Source organism: Vipera ursinii (genome assembly GCF_947247035.1).
Source record: "Vipera ursinii genome assembly, chromosome: 7".
Classification (NCBI taxonomy): domain Eukaryota; kingdom Metazoa; phylum Chordata; class Lepidosauria; order Squamata; family Viperidae; genus Vipera; species Vipera ursinii.
In genome coordinates, this window is record NC_139521.1 from 57,435,142 (window position 1) to 57,452,985 (window position 17,844).

Genomic DNA, 17,844 nt, shown 5'->3' on the forward strand with positions numbered 1-17,844 from the left:
AAAAATTCAAGGAGTCACCTGCAACATGGAGGTGGACTCCGGGTCAGCAGTCTCCTTAATATCGTTTAAAACGTATCAGGAGATCTGCCAACGGAGTAACAGGGAAATCCCTCTTAAAAAAAACCAGGTCCACCTAGCAGACTTCCAAAAAACCCCCATTCCACTAGAAGGGGAGGCTAAGGTCGCAGTTGAATACAAAAAATTTAAGGGACCCCTAGAAGTCTTAGTGACTCCAGGGAACCGCACCAATCTAATTGGGCTGAACTGGTTCAGCCCCCTGGGCATTGCCATTACTGGGGTAAACACAGTGCAAGCCTCAAGCCTCGAAGCTGTCTGCAACAAGTATGCAGACGTCTTTGATGGCACACTAGGGAAATACACCGGCCCTCCCATCTCCCTAAAATTAAATCCAACCATCCAACCCATTAAGATAAGGGCTAGGAGGGTTCCATTCGCCCTCAAAGAAAAAATTGAGAACGAACTGGAACGCCTCGTAAAACTAGGGGTACTGGAACCTACTGAAGGGGGAAGCTGGGAGACCCCAATAGTCACCCCAGTTAAGCCTAACGGGGAAATCAGACTATGTGCAGACTATAAAGCGACCCTTAACCTAGCTCTAAGCCCCCACGTTTACCCAGTTCCAGCGGTGAGAGACGTCCTCGCTTCTATCCGCTCCAGCGCCATTTTCGCAAAACTTGATCTCACGCAGGCATACTTGCAACTGCCTATCACAAATGACACCGCGGAAGCTCAAACAATTGTCACGCACCGCGGAGCTTTTAAAGTGAAAAGACTTCAATTCGGCATTTCGGCAGCCCCGGGTATCTTCCAAGGTATCATGGAGAAAACCTTAAAAGGAATACCCGGGGTCTGCCCCTATTTCGACGATGTCCTCATCGCCGGAGAAAATGAAGCAAACTTAGCTGACAGACTGTCAGCTGTGCTGAGCCGGCTCAGAGAAGCCGGTCTCAAATTAAAGCGAGAAAAGTGCTCCATCGGAGTCACTGCCACAGAATTCCTAGGCTATAAAATAGACACCCAGGGCATCCACCCCACTACAGAAAAACTAAAAGCTATTCAAACAGCCCCCAGTCCAAAAAATAAACAAGAACTCCAAGCCTTTTTGGGATTGTTAAACTTCTATCATGCCTTCCTCCCCCACAAAGCCCCTATAGCAGAACCCCTCCACAGGCTCCTGGACAAGGGCACTGCCTGGTCGTGGACCAGAACGCATGAAAATAGCTTTCAGTCATTGAAAAATATTATTTGTAACAGCTCAACTGTCACACTCTTTAGAGAAGACACACCAGTATGCATCGCTTGCGATGCATCACCCTACGGAATTGGGGCGGTACTAAGCCACCTGTACAAGGATGGCACCCAAAGACCCATAGCCTTCTATTCCCGCACACTTTCAAAAGCTGAAAGAAACTACGCGCAGATCGACAGAGAAGCACTAGCAATAGTCGCAGGGGTAAAAAAGTTCCACGACTATCTCTATGGGAGACCCTTTACCATATTCACGGATCACAAGCCCCTGCTAGGAATATTCACCTGGGACAAAACAACCCCCCAGATTCTATCGCCAAGAATATTGCGCTGGTCCACCTTCTTGTCAGCATATTCATACAAATTAATACACAAACCAGGGAAAGAATTGGGACACGCAGACTGCCTCAGCAGACTGCCCATTCAAACCAACGACACAGACCCAGCTCCTGCAAGGCTCATACTGGCAATATCCCAACTTCCAGAATGCCCCCTTTCCGCCAAAATCATAGCAAAAAATTCAGCCAAGGACAAAGTCCTGAGCAGGATTCTCAGGTGGACAACCACGGGATGGCCAGCCAAAAATCCACACCCACAATTCCAGCCATTCTATAACAGACAAAACGAAATGTCATCACACTTGGGATGCCTTCTGTGGGGGGACAGAGTAGTGATACCAGACAAAAACATAGCACAAACCCTAGACACCCTACACAAAGGACATCCAGGCATAGTTAAAATGAAAGCTCTAGCCAGGAGTTATGTATGGTGGCCAGGCATAGATAAGGATATAGAAACACATGTGGGAGGATGCTACCCCTGCCAAGCAACGAGAAGCGAACCACCCCAGGCCCCAGTACATAGATGGGAAACAACAAAAAACCCATGGTCACGCATACACCTAGATTTTGCAGGACCAATCCAAGGGCAGAGTTTCCTAATAATAGTTGACAGCTACTCAAAATGGCTAGAAGTAATCCCCCTTAGGAAAACCACTTCAGGAGCCACTATACAAGCCCTTAGGAAGGTCTTCGCCACCCATGGCCTCCCAGACACCATAGTTTCTGACAATGGACCACAATTCACTTCTCGTGAATTTCAGATGTTCACTACGAAGAACTGTATTAGGCTGGTCACTTCAGCACCGTTCCACCCATCGACGAACGGGATGGCTGAAATTATGGTGCGCTCAACTAAAGAAGCATTAAAAAAGTTTGTAAAAGGGAACTGGCAGCGGCGACTCAGCCAGTTCCTGATGGCACAACACACAACACCCTGCACGGCGACCGGCAAGACACCAGCGGAGCTAAGGTGGGGAAGGAGGCTGATAATGCGGCTCGACAGACTGCATCCTGACACTTATACAGCAGAACCGGATCACCCCCCCACCCCGCACATTTAAACCTGGGCAAATGGTCTGGACACGATCGTACACATCCAAAAACAAATGGATCCAAGGGAAAGTGTTACAACAAACAGGACCCATTTCCTATTTAATACATACAGCAACAGAAGGCAACTTACGACGGCACATAGACCAGCTCAGGCCAAGGCAACCACAACACCACCCACCAGACAGCCAACCCCCACCCCCCCGGACATAATACCTGCACAAGAACGGGAGGAAGGGGAGCAAGAAAACATACCACCGCCGGAACACGAAAACGCACCAACCCCCAAGACGTTCTAACCGAAACAGGAGAGCACCAGCATACTTGCAGGACTATGAATGGGCCGGCTCCAACAACCAACAAGGGGGTGGAAACAATCCGGTGGAGGGGTAAGGGGTGTAATGTATATAAACACACATGTATAAATGTTATTAACAAGTTATAATCGTTTAATACTGTGAGGTAACACCGCTGACAGGAGAACACGCGGGAACTTTGACAGCTGTCAAAGTTCCCCACCAGAGCGCAGGCGCAGCCATTTGACAGCTCGCAGCTGTCAAAACACAGAAGCCGACTCACCACGCGGAGAGAAGAGCTGTCAAGACGCGACGGCGGTGATTGGACCAACAAGACGCGGCGCCAAAAGACACGAACCTACACTGACAGCCGCCGGCTATAAAAGCCGGACAAGTTGTACTGTTCTTTGCCTTGCTCTTAAATAAATCCCAGTTGGTTAACCTGTCGTCCAGAGTGGTCCTTCAGCCACTTCACTGGTAGTTCCCAGATGCTCCAGGATTTTTGAAAAATATGGTACAATGGTTCTCAGATAACATCTGCCAGCTCCTTCAGAACTCTGGGATGTAATCCATCGGGTCCTGGTGATTTATGTTCATCAAAATCAGATAGGTGTTCTCTTACCATTTTCTTGCTTAATTTAATTTTTATTTCTAGTTTGTCTTTTACAGTTGTTTTCGGTAGGTTGGGCTATAGTTTCTGCTTGCATGAAGATGGATGCAAAGAATGAGTTAAGCAGCTTTGCTTTCTCTCTACTGCCTACTTACTCTCTACTTACTTACTTACTCTCTACTTACTTACTCTATATGTTTTGAGGATTCCTCTGCATAGCTTCATCCTCTGAAAAGAAAAGTCTGATCCTGGGGTCATGACAAATGAAACAAGTAACAAAAAGAATCTCCAGAGTTGTATTCCCCAATGATTCAATGCATATTCATAGTTTTATCAGAATGCTTTGACACTGCAGGAATAAATATGCTCAAGCCTGAAGACTGAATTCTCCTTCTTCCTCTAGTGTAGCAACAAGACTTTTTTAAAACATAAATTAACTGCAGTTCCTCATTATACAGTACCTGAGCTGAAAATTGTAGGGTTTTTTTAAGAAAACTATTTTGTTGAGAAGCCTGTTTCAGTAAACCACAATTTAAGCCAACTACACTTTGGTGCAAAAGGGACGCGGTGGCTCAGTGGGTTAGGACGCTGAGCTTGTCGATCAGAAGGTCGGCAGTTTGGCAGGTCGAATCCCAAGTGCCGCGTAGCAGAGTGAGCGCCTGTTACTCATCCCAGCTTCTGCCAACCTAGCAGTTCAAAAGCATATAAAAATGCAAGTAGAAAAATAGGGACCACTACGGTGGGAAGGTAACAGCGTTCTGTGCGCCTTTGGCGTCTAGTCATGCCAGCCACGTGACCATGGAGACGTCCTCGGACAAGCGCTGGCTCTTCAGCTTGGAAACGGAGATGAGCACCGGCCCCTAGAGTCAGAAACGACTAGCACGCATGTGTGGGGGAACCTTTACCTTTACCTTACCTTTACCTTTACCTTACAAAATGTGGTAGGCTTAACCAAGAAGCATTAGCTTGAAGTAGTTTTTCAGCCAGAATAGAAAAGGTAGGCTTCTTCTGCCTGATCTTTGACCAGGAACATAATATTAAACAATGGGGTTTTTTATGTCCATAACAGGTCCATGTAACTTATGAAACCTAAGTACTAATGAAATGGTTACTCTGTTATTTTCAAAATAATAGTATGACTTGATCACCTTTTTTCTAATCTGATCTCCTTCAGCTTGTTATCCTACAATTTTTACTATTCTCAGTCAGCCTAACGCCCAGTCACTGTATTGCCTAATTCCAAGGCAATTGGAAAGTGCCAAATTAAGGGAGGCTTTTCTAAGCATTTAATATGGCAAAGAACTGGATAGTTCTAATGCTATCTAGAGTATGAATTAGCCTGCAGCTTGGCCTGGAGCCAGATTCCAAACAAGTACTTGTTCATGTTCCCAGCATGAAAAGTTTTTAAAAGCATTGCTGTCCTGTGATTTCGTTTACTTTGTAATGTTTGTATACCTTCATGGTGTGAGGTTTGTGCTCTTTTGTAGCAGGTGGTAACATTACATGGATCTTGTCAGCAAACCAGCAAGAGCCAAGTGTGACACTATAATATCATCCAAAGTCATGGCAGATCCTTACGTCAGTATGCAGTTACCAAGGTCTGCTTTTAGGAAAATGGAACAATTATTCAATCCTGCATACAAAACACAAACCCAGAAACCAAATCAGCCTAGGTAACTGTTGACAGAGAAATCTTATAAAGCCCCTTGTACTTCTGATCCAGTTATTAGAACAAACAGCACAGTTAATAGTTTCTGATGGCTGCAAAGTGAGACCACCAAAAAGTCAGTTTGAACATCTCTGCCTTAGGGCACCTCTCAGCAGTGCAGTTAAAGGATGCCATAAAAACAGTATTGTCATTAATAAACATTTGAGGGAATAGAAGGGCACGTTCACAGCAGGCTATAGCCCTTGCTGTTAATGCTGAGGTGAGAAGCCATTCAGGCTTATTTAGAAGTCTCTGATTTTGATTCCAGTATAAACGTTAACAATTTGGCTGATATATGCAGTACAAAGAACATTTGTCTTTAATAAAGGCTCACATTCTTCTGAATTCCATTATTTTGTCTGTAGGTCCATTCAGGTAGGGAAAGTTGCCCTTTGGCCCAAGAGGCCAAGATGTCTTTTCTCACTACTGACTCCATGCCCTTGGGTTGTTCTACTGTAGGTTCCATAGTCATCTTAGCAAGGCACATGGTAATGAATATGGAAACTTCTGTTACTATGCGTTCCTCCATCTGGTATTTCTTAACAGGAAGATCTTCCACGTGCCCTACTAGAGATGTTTAGTTGAGTTGGGCACAAGTGTTCTTTTGAAATTCTTCAGTGAATATGTGGATTAGAATACCTGGATGGTACTGTTTCTGAAGTTCTTCAGAACATGTCCATTAAGAGTAGGGCTCCCCTTTAGCAGTGACAGTTGTCTGATCTCATTGATGTGGAGAAAGCCATGTGAAAAAGTTCCTGCCTGAGGTGTCCTCTTAGGTTTCAACTGAAGTAAGGGAAGCAGTTAACTTCAGACCACTGAAAAAGGAGAAACAGGACTTCACTCACACCTCCTACACACATTGAAAGTAAATATAGATGCATGACCACATTCCATTCTGAAGAAGTTATCTAAAATGCTCTTTTCCTTTGGAAGAATTTTGAAAGCAAATGCTTTTCATCAAATTGAATGACAACTAGTGGGGGAAATGCACATTTTTTCCTCTGGCACCAAGGAATAATGTGTTTAAAATAGCAATAATGATGCATTAAGGGTAGCTCTTACCTGACTAGTTTCTTAAGTGTTCCACAGTTGCTGTAGCTGCCTTGCTGTTGAACTTAACACTGGGCATTCTCTGCATTAGTTTAATTTTTTAAGTTAGTAATCTGTCTTTAGCTACTTTTGACTAATTAGTGTGGGGTTTTCTGGAATGAACAAATCAAACACCTGGTCCTTAAGTCTCATACTTTTAAAATTAGAATTAACACTAGTTTGCAACTTTCACCTGTATCTTCTAAGTCATTACACACTTCGCAAACTGCTACGGCTTTGCCTAGTGACAACTGTTTGCAGTTTATGCAAGACAAAGTATATTTGTATGCACTGAACTATATATGTGTGATTCCCAACTACCTATGTTTCCTGTACGATTGTCCATCATTGTTCCAAAGGATGCCACAACTTACAAGAACAGCCTTTCAAAGCCAGAAGTGAGAACGGGGATGGATGTGGGAAGATTAACTGGGGAAAAAAATCTATGGGTGTTCTACCCATAGAAACAAGTTTTTTCAGTCACCACAAAGCTGCCCCCACGTAAAACCTAAGGGTGCCATTTTTCCAAAGCTCTTACTTGAATATTAATCAGGAGTGAAAGAATCAAGATCAACCTCACTTTATTAAAAGTGGACATGTGACCATGAATAAGGAAAAGGAACATTAATTAAGGAAGAATATGTCTCTAATTTAAAAGTAAATAAAAATGATTAAATTCAGTGTAATTTTCTTTAAAAAAAATGACACAGCTAGAGAATACAACTTATTTGGTGTGCTCTCTTGTGCAAAATTGTTATTCCACGGTTGTGAATCTGAATAGACTATACAACCACTGCTAAGAACAGAGGTTCGTTGATTACTAATTTGCTCCTAAGTAACGTCTCACTGTGCAGATAATGAAAAAGACTGGTCATGTGGGTTGCATTAAACAAAACATTTAAAACATGTTCCACTGTATTCAGCATTAGTTACCCCTTTAAGGAAGGTATGCATCTTGTTTGGCTTTACACAAGGAGGTGGAGATAATGTAGAAAAAAGCAAAGACACTTAAGAATGCAGAGAATATTGGACAAAGCTGGAAGCTTTAGTTTGTTAAGAATATTTGACTCAGATAATCAGGCCAGGCAGGGTCAGGGGCCTTCATCACAAGACCAACAAGAGGCCCCTGGTTAAGTTTCTTGTCAAGTTTTTTGTCGGGTTAGGGAGGGGGGCGGGAAAAGAATATGGTTGCTCGGGAAAGGCAGGCCTTCCGGCTACCATAACGCAGGCCAGGCCTACGACCATTCGCGATGGTGGAAAACGAGGACCAGTCGCCGACAATACCCAGTGGTGTACTGACGAACATCCTATTCCCAGGATGGTGGGGAACGGCAGAAGGTGCACAAACAGAGGGCCGTATCGTCACCGGGAGTGTCATCTCCGCTCTGTACAAGCGGTGAGACGCTCCGACCCTCTGTACTTCCCCGGAGGACCCGGGAGCGAAGGTGTGCAGCCTCCTATGCTAAGGCTGGTCTACCTGAATGCCAGGTCCGTAGCTAACAAGGCTCACCTCGTTCGTGACCTAGTGGAGAGCGAGCACGCGGACCTGGCTTGCATCACAGAAACCTGGCTGGGCCCAGAGGGTGGTGTCCCTCTGGTTGACCTCTGCCCGCCAGGTTTCCAGGTGCTGCACCAGCCTCGGACCCATGGGTGGGGCGGGGGAGTGGCAGTTATCATCAGGGAATCCCTTAGCCCACGAGAGACCACCGTCCCTCAGATGGTCGGGTGTGAGTCTCTCCTACTGAGATACGGCCCGGGGGCGCAGTTGGGCCTGCTGCTGGCATACCTACCACCTAATCGTGCAGCGACAGCCCTGCCCGAGCTACTCGATGTCCTCTCAGGGTTGGTGGTTGAATTCCCAAAACTCATGGTCTTGGGCGACTTTAACCTACCGTCCCTGGGAGGATCGTCCGAACTGGCTCGGGAGTTCATGGCTTCCATGGCGGCCATGGACCTGTCGCAAATAATTTCTGGACCGACTCATGAGAGAGGCCACACCCCAGACTTGGTGTTCTTGTCTGGACGGTGGCGTGATGATATCAATGGGGGTGCCACGACTGTTACGCCCCTGTCATGGACCGATCATCACCTCCTGTGGCTAGACTTCCCCTTTGCCACCCCCCGCCATGGGTGCACGGTGCCAACCAGATGGTACCGCCCTAGGCGCCTAATGGACCCTGATAGGTTCCAGGCAGCGCTTGGGGACGCACATGCACTCCCTGCTCACAGCTCGGCGGATGCCTTAGTGGAAGCCTGGGAAAAGGCAGCGATGGAGGCTCTGGACCGAGTTGTACCCGTGCGGCCTCTGACCCGGCGCAGATCCCAGCGAGCCCCATGGTTCACCGCGGAGCTCCGGGAGATGAAGCGTCGGAGACGGGGCCTAGAGAGCCGTTGGAGATCCAGTCGATCCGAATCCGACCGATTGCGATTAAGAATCCTCACCAGGTCTTATCTCGCTGCGATAAGGGTGGCAAAATCCAACTACTTTTCCACCCTCATCGCGTCCGCAGATAATCGCCCGGCTGCCTTGTTCAGGGTGACTCGCTCCCTACTGAACCAAGAGGTGAGGGAGGAACCCTTGCAGGGTCGAGCCGAGGAATTCGGTCAATATCTGCTGGATAAAATTGCTCGGATTCGAACTGGCCTGGACTCCAACTGGGCTGAGTTGGAAGAACAAAACATGGACAGTCTTGTCGACGTCATCTGGGAGGAATTTGATCCTGTGACTCCTAAGGAAGTGGACAGGATTATGAGGAGGTTGAGCTCCTCCACATGCTTACTGGACCCGTGCCCTTCCTGGCTGGCTTATGCAGCTCGAGAGGGGACACGAGGCTGGTTCCTGGCGGTCATCTCTGCTTCTCTGAGTGAGGGTCCCTTCCCCACCGCCTTGAAGGAGGTGGTGGTGAGACCTCTCCTCAAGAAGCCCACCTTGGACCCATCCTCATTGAATAACTTTCGTCCAGTCTCCAATCTTCGCTTCCTTGCGAAGGTTGTTGAGAGCGTGGTGGCGCACCAACTTCCTCAGATCCTGGATGAAGCGGTTTATCTAGACCCGTACCAATCGGGCTTCAGGCCGGGCTACAGCACAGAGACGGCATTGGTCGCTCTGATGAATGATCTCTGGAGAGCCCGGGACAGGGGCCATTCCTCTGTCCTAGTCTTATTAGACCTCTCGGCGGCTTTCGATACCATCGACCATGGTATCTTGCTGCGACGCCTCAGGGGACTGGGAGGCACGGTTCTGCGTTGGTTCTCCTCCTTTCTCCAGGGTCGCTCGCAGTCGGCGCTGGCAGGGGGACAGAGGTCGACCCCGAGGCCTCTCGTTTGCGGAGTCCCTCAGGGGTCGGTCCTCTCGCCTCTCCTGTTCAACATCTACATGAAACCGCTGGGTGAGATCATTCGCAGCTTTGGAGTAGGGTACCATCAGTATGCTGATGACACCCAGCTTTTCATCTCAACTCCAAACAACATCAGTGATGCCCTCGACGTGATGTCCCGCTGCCTGAAAGCGGTCCGGGAATGGATGGGGAGGAACAAGCTTCAACTGAACCCGGACAAGACTGAATGGCTGTACGTACCGGCAAGCCAGGATACTCAGAACATCCCATCCCTTAACATCGGGGACAAGTTACTACCCCCTGTTGATAGGGCCCGCAACCTGGGTGTCCTCCTAGACTCACAGCTCTCCCTGGAAAATCACATAGGAGCTGTGACCAAGGGGGCCTTCTCCCGGGTTCGACTAGTTCACCAACTACGGCCTTATCTGGACCTGGATGCCTTACGTACAGTCACCCATGCCCTTGTGACCTCTCGCCTAGACTACTGTAACGCTCTCTACATGGGGCTGCCCTTGAGATCCACTCGGAAGCTTCAACTGGTGCAAAGTGCAGCGGCACGGACACTTTTGGGAGCCTCCCGATACTCCCATATCACACCTCTCCTCCGTGCACTGCACTGGCTTCCAGTTGCCTTCCGTGTGAAGTTCAAGGTGCTAACAATGACATACAAAGCCCTACATGGCATGGGTCCGGACTACCTACGGGAGCACCTTCTGCCAATGTCAACACCCCACCGCCCTGTGCGCTCCCACAGAGAGGGCCTCCTCAGGGTACCACCGCTCAAGGAATGTCGACTGGTGGCGCCCAGGGGGAGGGCATTCTCAGTGGGTGCACCAGCCCTCTGGAACTGCTTACCAACTGAAATCCGGATGGCCCCCGACCTCCGCACCTTCCGGCGCGACTTAAAGACTTACCTATTCCAGCAGTCCGGCCTGGCCTGATAGCTCTGACAGCTCTAATTGGGGTCCCAGTTTGTTTTGCTTTGATTATTGTTTTTCAATACTGTTTCATTTTGTTGCCTGTCCTACTCTGTACACCGCCCCGAGTCCCTCGGGAGAAGGGCGGTTTATAAAAACAAATAAATAAATAAATAAAATAAATAAATAATCACAATTAAGTGTCAGATGGAATGAGGAGTGGAATGAGGATTTTATCAGCAAAGCTATCAACTGATCAAAGAAATCATATTTGATTACTTGTAAGAGACTTTCTTCACTGTTTTATTATAAATAAATGCCAGTTTGTTTCCATTGGCTCCAAGAGGCTTGTATTAAGAAATAATATAAAAACATAATTATAATAATCTAAGAAACAAATATTTCCTTCCTTGTTCAGCTCAGTGAGTATAAAGTAATTCTCATTATCCCAATGCTTTCCTGACAGTCAGGTCTTCAGAAACCAGGCAAGGGGAAGTAATCTGGATATTTGAGTTAAGCTTTTCCACAGGAAGTGACCATTCCTGAGAACAGTCAGTTATGGGATCCCAGCAGATGATCTACTGTCAGAGGAGACACCTTCATAATACACTTGCTTCCAGATTTAAAGGACAAGGCACAATTTTCTTTGTTTGGCAATGTATTTAATGATGTGGTTGGTGCATCTCCAGAAGAATATTTCTTTCTATATTGTAGGGTGCTTCTTCTAAGGTGCTTCTGGCCCTCCACATCTTTCATGAAATAATAGGTAAGACTGGTTAACCTACCTGATTAATTAGGGAGGAACTTTTTCCACAGTTAAAAAGTTTACTTGCTTAATCTGATCAATATATCAGTGGAATGTGGCAACCTTCACAATAATAGCTCTGGCCACTTCCAGTGTGGTTTTTATGGATAGCCAAAGGGCAACAAACCATTTTATCTCTGTCACATCTTTTTTGGAATGCAAAAACAAAACACAGCAGCATTCAGTCTGGGGAGACATGGACATGCACCCAACTGTCTCTTGCTGTTATTTTGGAAATAAATAATGTTTGCGTAAGGGTACCCTGTGGAACATATAGAACTGTTAAAAGGGAAGGGCAGGGATGAGCCATTACAAGGGGGTCTTGGAGAAGAGTTACACAGCCCAAAGTCTGAGCTGAAGTGTGAAAAAGAACCACAAAATAACCTGCCTTGATTTCATTTCCTATGAAACAGAAAACCTAGACAGGCATTCAAAGTTGTTGTAAGCTTTTTGAGGTAGGTCAAGAAAAAAGACACCATAGAGATTGAAGAATGCTACTTTATTGTTGCAGAATATAATAACAGAACCTTGAATCTACCTAGCATTGCTACCTAGGTCAGACACAAAGAAGCTTAATAGTCTCTATTAACTGAAACTTGATCAGGGTTCCAAACTGCAGACAGAAATTACAGATGTTAAGCAAACAAGTTCTCCCAGCTGAGAATATAAGTCGGCAAGATCAGCAAGCCCAGCCCCACTCTTCCACATGGTTTTGATTTTGTACATAATGACCACAAAGAGGCATTATAGAATCTATTCTAAAGAATACAATTCAGCGATGGCTTTGCAGTTGTTATTATGCATAAAGTTCTATATGGAGTTGTTGCAAATACAGTTCAAGTCAATTTCAAGCAGTTAGCGATTCTTCCACATCTGAGTGTAAAACAGCATGTCTACCTTGCTGATATCGCAGAGAAAAGTTTGAGTTTGGTATGTTTGTACATCCTCAAAGCCAGGTATATTTGCAAATGCTTGACTTACTTTCTTCATCCATGCAAGTGCTCCTCTTTTCTACACGTAACGGTTGTTTTATGTTACGTTTGTGTAACCAGAATAGCAACACAAATTGCAGGGTTTTATGCAAGGAGGTGGTGTTGTGAGCACACAAAAGCCAGCATCTGTTAATACAAATGAACAGCTAGGCCTGACTGAGCACATACAGAAAAAATGAGAATGCAGTGGTTCTAATCTGGAATATTAAGAATGCAATAGCACTTCCAGAACTCTTATTGTTCTAATAGGACAATGGTGACTGGGAACAGAATCATTTCATTGTGCCAGCTTCATTCACAACCATTTTTTTCTAGAGATTAGCAATTCACATGGAGGCCTCTCACTAGAACAGTTAACTGGGTAGGCAAGCAGTATTGAGCCTGTATTAGTGGATGCCATCTTTCATTCTTCTTTACACTGTTCAAATGATTGCTGTAGTATTTTTTGTACATTAAGGCCTGTTGCTATCAGACAAAATTTGTGTAATTATGGTTAAGATTTATATTAATTTAGCTTCTTTCTGCACATTTCATTTAGGGATAGGTTGGGTTTACATATTGTTGAAGATACTAACTTGCTTGATTTTGGCTTGTTGTCTTGTGTGAGTCCAGCTACAATGATCTATGGTTTAGCATATTGTGTGAACTTAGTTGTGGTTAAAATCAATAAACCACAGTGTAACGTGTTATGTCATGAAATTGATTCCAGCCAAATAATTAGCTTTGTGAGTTGTGCAAAGTCAGAAAAACTTATTAATATTAGATTTCACTTTGAATTTAAGGTATTCAGCCTATTAGGTTTTTGCAGTGTTAAAAAAAGTATACGTTGGGTGGGGTCATCTGAAGGGCTGGAGTTAACTGTCCTCACAATTGATCACTTTCATGATGAATTTCATTCTGGAGACAATCATGGTAAGAATAAACAAATTTAAAATGGGAGCCATTGTGTGGATGGAACTTGATGTTCATGCTGTTGTAAACTATCTTTGCTCTTCAAACCTGTAGTGTTTATATGAAGGGCTTCCCTTGAGAATGATATCAAAGCTTCAATTGGTTCAGAATTTTGCTACACTACTGTAATTTTGACAGTAAATATGTGAAACACAACAATTCTTCAAGATTAATACTACTCCATCTTGAATATTTGGAAAAGTAGGAAGGAAAGGTGTAAACTGAATGAATGAATGAAGAGTTCATACTCTTTCTGAAAAATTCTGAATTTACAGTTCTGAATATATTGGGATCCAAATACTAAAGAAACATTATCACCCAATAACACACAAATAAAATATTTAGCTGAATTCATTTTCTAACACCAATTGATAAAATATATAAACTTATTCAAAAGAAGCTTTTTTTTAGTGTATCCCCACTTTTGAACAACCCCCTTTTCTATGTCTACATACAAGAGCCAGAGTTGTATGAATGGGGTTAGTGACAAATATTGTAATAAGCTAACTAAAATCTGTTGGGATGAGATGCCCAAAGACTCATTCATGAACTGAGTAAATCCTATGACTTTCTATGGACCTACTACAATTACATGCATTTGGAAGTCCTACTTTATTATGTGAGTCTATTAGTTCAGGGCTTTTTAACCAGTGGTACGGGTACCACCTGTGGTACATTGGCACCTGGCAGGTGGTACGCAACCATCCTAGAAAAGTGGTAGTGGGGGAGGGGAATGAGCTGAACCAGTGGCAGCACCGCACAAGCATGAGCAAGAAATGGCTGAAGCTACAGGGCTGTCAGGGCTCAGCGAAAGTGCCAGGATCAGCGTTTCTTTGAGGCTGTCAGGGCTCAGCGGAAGCGCCAGGCTCCAGCTGGAGCTCAGTGCTGAGCCCAGAAGCGCCGATCAGCTGGAATGTTGCAGCATCCCCAGGGTCTTGTGATTTACATTCAGATGCTTGGCAACTGATTCATATTTATGACGGTCACAGTGTCCCAGGGTCAGATCTGTCCCAGCAGATGGGGGGGAATAAAAACCAAACTCACCCCACCCCACCCCCACTGCCAATCCTCAACAGAAATGCTCACAACAATGAAAACCTCGGCCAGGAGGAACAGCGCCGCTGGGCAGGCAGGCGTCTTGCTCGGCTATGGCATGGGGAGCATTTGTTTCAGTGCCATTGTAACTTCGAATAGTCACTAAGCGAACTGTTGTAAGTCGAGGACTACGTGTACTTCATCTTTTTTTGTTTGGTCATCAAGTTTTTGACACCTTGCTAGGCGACTGGTGGTACTCGGATGTGTTGTGACTCAGGGCCAGCCTGTGGGTCCGACAGCCGGCTCCGATGTATCGGATGACTCAGATGAGGGGGAGGAGGGAAACGAACCAGCTGATGATGGTTTGGAGGCTTTGCAGAGCCCTCAGCCGGGGACCTCTTCTCAGCTGCGTGAGCCCGAGAGTGCGGAGGAAGATGACCCACAGCTGGCCCTGTTCAAGGACGCCCGACGCAGGAGGCAGTCGAGCAGGAACAAACAAAGAAAGGCTGTGGGACTCCTCGGGAGGAGGCACAGGGAGACCACGCCCTGAGCTCTCTATAAAAGGAGTGTTTGGGGAGGGGCTGGTTGCTGAAAGCAACTCTTCCGCTTGAGGAGTCAAGCTCTAGTGTTTTTGTTAATTGAGTAATAAATCTTGGCAGATGCCTTTTAGCCTTGGACGCTCTCCAGTCTCTTCTTTCTGAATAGGGGTTTGCCTTACTACAAGGCCAGAAGAGGGCTGGTTCAGAACAGGATGTGCCCATATCCTAAAAGTGGTACAATGGGTGAAAGGGTTGAAAAGCCCTGTATTAGATGGCAAAACCTCTCTATCATAGGTTAATCATTTTATGAGAATAAGGACATTTGTCAATTTTGATCTATTTTTACTGTCATCTAGACAACCCGTGACCCCTTGAGACATCCTTTTAGAAATGATAGAACTGGATTCCAACTTTGTGGTTCTGCTGGACTCGGTGCTTCTACTTGAGCAGCAGAATTAAGATTATGGGCAGGAGGGTGTTTGCGCAATTACATTTCAGGTGCCAATTGCAACCCTTCCTGAATCAGAGGCATTGGGCAGCCATGTATGCCTCCATCACCTTCCCCACCCTTGATCAGACTACTGCAATTTGTTTACACAGAGCTGTTCCTGAAGACCATGTAGCTTAAACTGGTTCAGTTTACAGTGGCTCAGGTAGGGTGGTGATTTAATTGTGTAACATCTATATTTTGAGAATTCCACTGGCTTCCAGTCAAATTCTCGGTGCAATTCAAGATGCTGCTTATCACTTTTAAAATCCACATTACTTAGGGAATGGCTGTCTGCTTGGAAGTGAATCTGCCTGTCCAATAAGAGGCTCTGTTGGAGAAGAAGTCCCGTTAAAGATCAATGAAGGACTGTCATATAACAGAGACTTCCATAAAAGTCTTCTCAGTTACATGTTTCTCCTATGGTACAATTTCTCCTCACATATAAGAACTATTTCCTCCTTACTGAATTTTGCAAAGAAATAAAAACTTGGCTCTAAGAGAGCATATTTGTGGAGATGTTTTTTTTAAGAATCACTCCTGCTGTTTAGTGCTATGTTAATGTACTTTTTTTTTACTGTTCTTCTCATATTTACTTCTCATATGTCACTCACAGCTGTCTGGAGTATAGTGGCATAGAAATATCAATAGTAAATAGATTTTAAAACTGACAAAGCAAGAAAGGAACTCAAACTTTTTAAAATATATGCTTAACACTTTTTTTAAAAAAAATATTTTACAGAATATATCAGTTTTCACTATAGTTCACTTCGTTCCTCAAAGTTTTTTTCCTTTCAAATAAATAAACGAATTATTTAATGACTTACATTTTATTAATCAAATGAATGAGCATGAACACATCTCCTGCAAAACCTGCACTTATGTCCTTGTTCTCTTTTAAATGCAGTTCTACTTAAATAGGTTGTTGCTGAAAGTGGCAAAAAAGATAATTACTTGGCTGTCCTCCCAACCCAAAGACCCTATTACATTTAGTGAAACTGCATATCTATTGAGTATTAGTTATTTTTTCATCCGTTTCCTCCAAAAATATGACGTTAAAATGGTAAGACTGGTAATTATGGAATTTTTTGGTCTAGCTCTCCCTCCTGTAGTGTCCCAGGGATAACAAGCAAAGATAGTGAGGTGAAAATAAATATCAATCTCCTAAAATCTGGAGATCAACCATCTCTTTTTTCTGAGAACAGTTCTTCTTTCTTGGCACCAACAGACGACCTTCTTCAGCTGTTACGTTCTTGTGGAGTAGCTTGTGTATTTCCTTTGATGACAGATACATCCAATGAGTTGCTTCCAATGAGGGATTTTCTAACTTCGGAGAACATTTTTAGGAACAACATGCTTTTTGTTCCCATGCTGTTCTCCTCTTTCTTGACTCCAGCCACTTTCTCTCCTTAACATTCTTTGACATTATTCCGTGCTGGATCTATTTCAGACTCTGAAGTCCTACACAGCCACCAGTTCTAGATAGCTCTAGTATTTGAACGGGGTTGACAAGATGTAGAATCAGTCTTTACATTCTGTTCCACTTTTGTTACCTTCAGAGAGGAAGGGTGTTATTTTGATGGTAGTTCCAGTTCTAATTTTCCGCTTCTCAGCAAGCTTCAAAGTTGAATCTGGTGGCATGAAGCAATTTACTAACAAATGCTTGCAAAGGAAAGTTGTTAATGAGTGTCTCCTTTCTCGTAATGCAGGGGTCTTCAAACTTGGCCTTTTTTTGACTTGTGGACTTCAGCTCCCAGAATTCCTCAGCCAGGCAAACTGGCTGAGGAATTCTGGGAGTTGAAGTCCACAAGTCATAAAAGGGCCAAGTTTGAAGACCCCTGTCGTAATGCTTGCTGTTTAGAGAATGATTCTGTCAAATTTCCCAGCAACTTTAACAACAGTAGTCAATCATTGTGATCAGAAGACGGCTCTAGTTCATGCCAGGTCTAGCTTCTTTGAGGTCAGTGAATTTAACAATGAGAGAATGCTGGTGGAAGAAGAGGCTGCCAGCAGTGGATTTTTTCAGTGTTGGATGTATTTCTTCTTGCTTTTTTTAGTGGGAGTGCAGGATAGGAGTTAATAAGCTTGTTGTCCTCTTCAATTCTCTAATGATGCTTTAAATGTCCTCTACTAAACACCTGTGGTACTGATGGCAAAATATATTTTGAATCAATGCACAATAAATACAGAAAATACTTCATTTTCACATCATTTTTGCTGTTTCCCTACATTCAAAACTCTCTCTTCCAAACAGATTAGGATAGTGTGAGGTTCTTTCCTTCTTCCCAGCACAAGTTAAGCTAGCGTAGGTTATTGCAGAATGAGGATTTAAACCTGGCTACCCTCAAGCATTATATATGTGCTTAAGCGGTGGTTTTTTTAATCCTTTGTCTGAATAGAAAACTGATCTATAAATG